Below are 5,685 nucleotides of genomic sequence, written 5' to 3' on the forward strand. Positions count from 1 at the left end.
TGTAATTGGCACACATGCCCGCCACATGAAAATGGCAACAAGCAATCGGGTTCTGGAAAGAAGATGGACAGAAAAGAAAAATACTAGAAAAGGGAGAAAGAGTAATAAATAGAAAAAGAATACGCGCTGTCGCGCCCTGTCCACCGAAAAGCCGCTGGGAGCGTGCAGAAAAAAAAAGAGAAAGAAAAAAAGGAAAACGAGGAGCGGGAGGGGAGAATGGTCGCCCCTCAAGGCAGAGCGGCGGCTAGTACAGAAACAGACGGTGGCGGATTCGCGGAGATGCGTGTACTCGCGTGCCCCTGGCCAAAACGAGTAAAAAAAACAGAATAAAGCGCAGATATGGCAGGACACTTCCCTGGAGCCTCTTCGGCCGGAATAGTCAATGCGGAATCAGCGGCGCAGTTAGCTTAAGTAGAGACACGTGCACTGTGCATGCAAACACAAACATACAGAATAAAAATAAAAAAGGCGACAAAACATCCGAGTTCGGGAAAGTGTCGTGGGGGGGGGGGGGGAGGCGGGGGGTAAACGTGAATGACGGGAGCATTTAGGCAAGGGTTCTTCAACTGCACCCCGCTCGGCAAAGTGGTCGAACTGGGTGGGGTGGAGGTAAAGATGCGCTTCTTTATCCCGCGCACGCTGTCACAAACGTGGGGAATTCTGAGAAAACTCTAAGGAAAATGTGTGTGTCCCCAACCGAACATACGTCATTAAAAGTCACGTGACCATGACGTTAGAGGCGTGACGTCACTTTTTTTTGGGCCAATCAGCGTTTCCAGCCTACCGACCCGCAATCGCTTGTCCGCCGACCGCTGCGGCAGCACCTCCTGGCGGCCGCTGCCGCCGTTCTCCTCCCGCGCTGGTTCAAATTGTTGAAGTGCGGAGTACTCAGAGGCGTATTTGCGTATAGCAAATTGAAGATAATGAATTTCACCGTTTTAAAAGACATGAAAGCTATCTGGTTCAATGTAACAATCTTCGTTCGCATTTCTAGAAACTGTTCAATCTTTTAAAAGCTTACTTTGTGCAGTTTTTCTAGTAAATTGTTGAAAGCAATCATTTGAAAGGAGACATCGCGATTGCTGTAAACATCACTACCGTCGTGTTTGAACATGTGCTGCACGTGTCGTGTGTTACATGCTGTTCCTCCGCCGTTCTTTCTTTCTGTGTCATTTGGTGAAGCTTCCTTGCGGGCTGTGAATACTCGAAGTGCAATCCTGGGAAACGTCTGTGAAAGTGCTGTGCGCGTGTGACAGTTCCTGAGCCATTTGTTAAAATGCCAGGACACTGTTGTGTTCCCGGCTGCCGCGGGAATTACGATGGAGAAAAGACTGTGCGCGTCTTCACTTTCCCAGCTGATGCTGACAGAAGGAGGCAATAGTTGAAAGCCATTCCACGTGCTGATTTCGAACCCGGAAAGCGCTCAGTGGTAAGTCGAAAAAGCGTGATATTTATTCCGCGACGTAGCTGTGTGTACACAATGCGCTACAACATCGCCTAGTGGGCAAGCTGGAAATATATGAGACAGATACTGCGCCATTTCCTTTCCCCCCCCCAAAAAAAAATAATTATTATTCACTGCGCTAATTGCTATTGCACCCATGGAATTAATCATCTTAAATATGCTAACCTTATCTGCGCTGGGCTTTGCAGGTCTGCGAGCGGCACTTTAAAGTATCAGACATTCGGACTTCTAAGTATGTGGACTCGAAAACGGGCAAAGTCGTCGAGGCAAAATTGAAGATCGCTCGTCTCAGCTCCGACGCCATTCCCAGTGTATTCCCGAACTGTCCCGCGTACCTTTCTGCGCCCGCCACTACGTCCCGAGAAGCACCGACTGAAAAGAGAATGCGTCTTGAAGCAGCTTCTTTACCAGATGCCATCACCATGTCACTCCAGACACACGAGGAGGAAGAAGCAAAGAACAAGATTGACACTTTCCAAGTTCTACTGGAGTGCCTTCCTCATATCAAGCTTTCTGATTTTTGGAATGTTATTTCTCGACCTGCCTGCGACCTTTTTCTCAGTCTTGCTGTTGATGACGTCCCTCGTGTTTTGTCGTCAGTCACGGTCTTAGAGAACCTCACAGTGAAAGTTCATTACCGAAATGTGCAGCTGAATACAATTGATGGCATAGATACCATCCCTCACACAGTACATGATATCCGTTGCTTGATAGGTCTGGATGCTGTAGAGTCGTTTCACGGAAAATTGTTGTCTAAGCATGAAGAAAAAATTGATGGTTTGCTTAAGTTGGCACTTTCTCTGCTTGAAGATGCCTTAAATTGTGAACTGGCAGATGTTGAACAACCCAATGCAGTTAGTTTTTTGAAAGAGCAAGTTTCTCTTCTTGTCAAGCATAGCAGGTCATCCCGGTATTCTGCAGAGTTGCTGGCATTCTCAAGCATTTTATTTACAGTTTCTCCGCATGCTTATAGGTTCCTTCACAGTTCCGGAAACCTTAGATTACCCCATCAATCTACAATACGTCGTATATGTAACTCCTACAGCGTAAGCCCGGCAGCTGAACAGCAAGGCACTTCTTTCCTATCGTATGCAAAGAAGCTTGTCGCAGCAATGACGGAGCATGTAAAAAATTGTTGTACTCATGATGGACGAAATTCACCTGCAGCCGTATTTTGATTATAAGGGAGGAGTAATTGTTGCTGCGGCTACAAATAGCCCTAATGCAGCAAAAACAGCCCATGTTTTTATGATGCAAAGCTTGCTTTCGCGTCAGAAGAATGTTGTGCACATACTGCCAGTAGAGCGCATCAACGCACAGCAGCTTCACACTATTCTGCATAGCATCATTACTCAGCTAGAGCATGTTGGGTTGCGTATAATCGCAGTCATAGCTGACAATAACTCAATCAACCGGAAAACAATGTCACTTTTTGGGGCCCCCTGCAAACTTCAGAGTGTGTATCCACACCCTGCAGACTCTAAACGTCCTCTCTTTTTTCTGATTGATCCTGTACACTTAATAAAATGCGTCAGGAATAACTGGATCAATCAGCGAAATGCTGGAACATGCATGTTCTTTCCTAGCCCCACAGGACCTAATATAAAGCTACCTATACTTACAGCTTCATTTAAAACACTTCGAGAACTTCACTCGAAAGAACAGGGTCAGCTGATTAAATCAGCACCAACACTTTCGTCTAAATCTCTGAACCCATCGAATATTGAGCGACAGAATGTCAAGCTTGCGCTAAGGATTTTCAGCCCGTCTACGGCAGCAGCTCTGCGAGCATGTGGGCCCAGACTTGAGCTAGATCATGTGTCTGGTACTGCACAGTTCCTTGAAACAATAACAAAGTGGTGGAACATTGTAAATGTAAAGACATGCAACAAGGGTACTCGACTTCGTGGTGAGCTACAGTCACCGATTACATCAGCGTCAAGTCCACAGATCCAGTTTCTGTTAAGTATAGTGGAGTGGCTAGATCTGTGGCAGTCTCTCAAATTTGACACAGGCATACTTACAAGAGAGACTCACAGTGCGCTCCGACTCACGACAGACACCTTGGTAAAGGTGACTAGGTATTGCCTAGATGAAATGAACTTCGAGTATGTACTTTTAGGAAAGTTTCAGACTGATTGCTTGGAAGAGAGGTTTGGCAAATACCGCCAACTCTCCGGTGCGCAATACCACATTTCCATAAGACAAGTCTATGAGTCGGAGCGAAAGCTTCGTCTGCAGAACATTCTGGAGCTCCCAGAGTTTGAGGCTGCAACAGATGTGGTGGCAGTAAACGATGCAGTACTTGAAGTGTTTGACATTGAGGTAACGGACGACGATTATGCGAAGGCGCCAAATCTCCCAGCAACCACTTACGTTGCTGGCTATTGTGCCCACGCTGCGTTCAAAAAGCTGTCATGCATGACTTGCAAAGAAAATTTAATGCTAGAAGATGAAATTGAGGTAGAAGGTGGGGAGTTAGTCAAAGCCATGACTCGTGGTAGTCTCAAGTTTCCACAGCCTGCCATAGTAAATGCTGTTCTTAATGCTGAGATAGTTCTTGAAAAACTGAGATGCGAACAGCATGCGACACAGTTTCATGCACTACCAAATCAAAAGGAGGCTCTCTTGGCACTCACACATGATGTGTTAAACGACGGCATTGACTTTGATGTGTGTGAGAATGGGCACACTCCATAGTTGGTAATGCACTATGTCCTAAGTGCAGCAGCAAACACGCTTCTAAATAACCTTTGTAAAAGAAAAAATGATCAACTTATAGTTGAAAAAGCTGCAAAAGAAAAAGAGAGAAAATTGAAGACATTGAAGAATTGACTACTCTGTGTGCTTGTGACTGTTTTTGTTAGTTTTTTTTAGTTTCGAAACCAGTTTTTGCGTTCTATTATTATATATTCTGCATATTTTCTTTTGTTTGCTTTCTATTTACAGCTTTTCTGTTGTTGGCTTCACTTACTGCATTTTATGATTCAGTGCTGTAACAGTTTCCTTACCTCCTACTTTTACTGATCGTGTTTCTCATCTGAAAATAAAATACGACTTGTGAAAGTCCTCTGCGTTGTTCATTTTCAATAAAAAAAAATATTACGAACGCATCTTCACACATGCGCGCTTTGATATAAAGTCAGTAAAAGTCTGCTAAAATGTAACTGCTTATACTTTCAAAGAAACAAGAACAAAAAAACATTCGGGTAGGGTGTGGGCAAGCAAAACACGATTTAAAAAAAGGTAATTTTATTTTCGAGAGACATAATCAGCACTTTGAAATGCGCGAAATGCGTGCGAGCGCGGAAGCCGAACCTACTGGGCCGTCGCAGTGCGGTGACGTCACGCAAACGTGGAGAGGCAAACGTGGAGTGGGACGCTGATCTGGAACGCGGGTGGTTTGTGCTCCGCATGAGCTCCCGCGAACTTGATCGACTACGGAAGATATTGAAGGCGGAGGACTCTGAGACTTCAAGAGCCGTTTGCCGGAGCAACGGAGCTTCGAAGGGATACAAGTTTTTGATGGTAGGCCCGTTTTTATACTTTTATCGCCATTTCTGTGCGGCCTCGTAGGAGCCGAGCGCTAAGCCTAGCGTTCGACCAACCATCGCACCGTGGTCGGAGACTCCCCGACGCACGCAAGATACCGGAGCTGGCCGAGGTGGCAATTGATGAGAAGGCACGAGAGGAGGATTGCGTCGAGATGACGGCGCCAGAAGATGAAGCGGAAAAGTCAGGTTTTCAAACCGGCTGGTTTAAACGAGAAGGCAAAAGGTATATGCCGGATGAAGATGGCGGCAACAGAAATGCGCAGCAGCAACCTAGCCTAGGAAAATTCAAGCCCAAACTAGGGAAGAAGCTGGCGGAGAAAGCGGCGGAAAAGAAAATAATAGACCTACCAAAAGGCGCTATAAAGCTGCTCCTCAGACCGAGCGGCGGCATAACGGCGACGTGGGGGAACGTGCAAGAATTTGAAGTTGCGAACGCACTAGCGCAAGAAGCAGGGGTGGATCCGAAGGTGCTTATGAAGGAAGACGTGGTCTCGATAAACATGACACAACAAACCATCTTCGTTGCATCAGCAAGTGAGGACAGGGCTGTGAAGTACCAAGACGCCAAGAAACTGACAATCAGAGGGAAGACGGTGGAAGTAAACAACCATGCACCGATGCCGGACGGCGCGGGCAAGGAAGTCATACACGGAATTCCTATGAGCA

At 46.2% G+C, this 5,685-nt stretch overlaps 1 pseudogene across 1 annotated transcript; it reads left to right on the forward strand.

Annotated features, from left to right (window-relative positions):
- Positions 1-1,046: 1,046 nt before the first annotated feature.
- Positions 1,047-4,494, forward strand: LOC144096690 (uncharacterized; annotated as a pseudogene). Its single transcript, XR_013306812.1, has 2 exons — positions 1,047-1,429; positions 1,654-4,494. The product of XR_013306812.1 is annotated as an uncharacterized LOC144096690 (transcript).
- Positions 4,495-5,685: the final 1,191 nt, after the last annotated feature.

Source organism: Amblyomma americanum, chromosome 7 (assembly GCF_052857255.1).
Source record: "Amblyomma americanum isolate KBUSLIRL-KWMA chromosome 7, ASM5285725v1, whole genome shotgun sequence".
Taxonomy (NCBI): domain Eukaryota; kingdom Metazoa; phylum Arthropoda; class Arachnida; order Ixodida; family Ixodidae; genus Amblyomma; species Amblyomma americanum.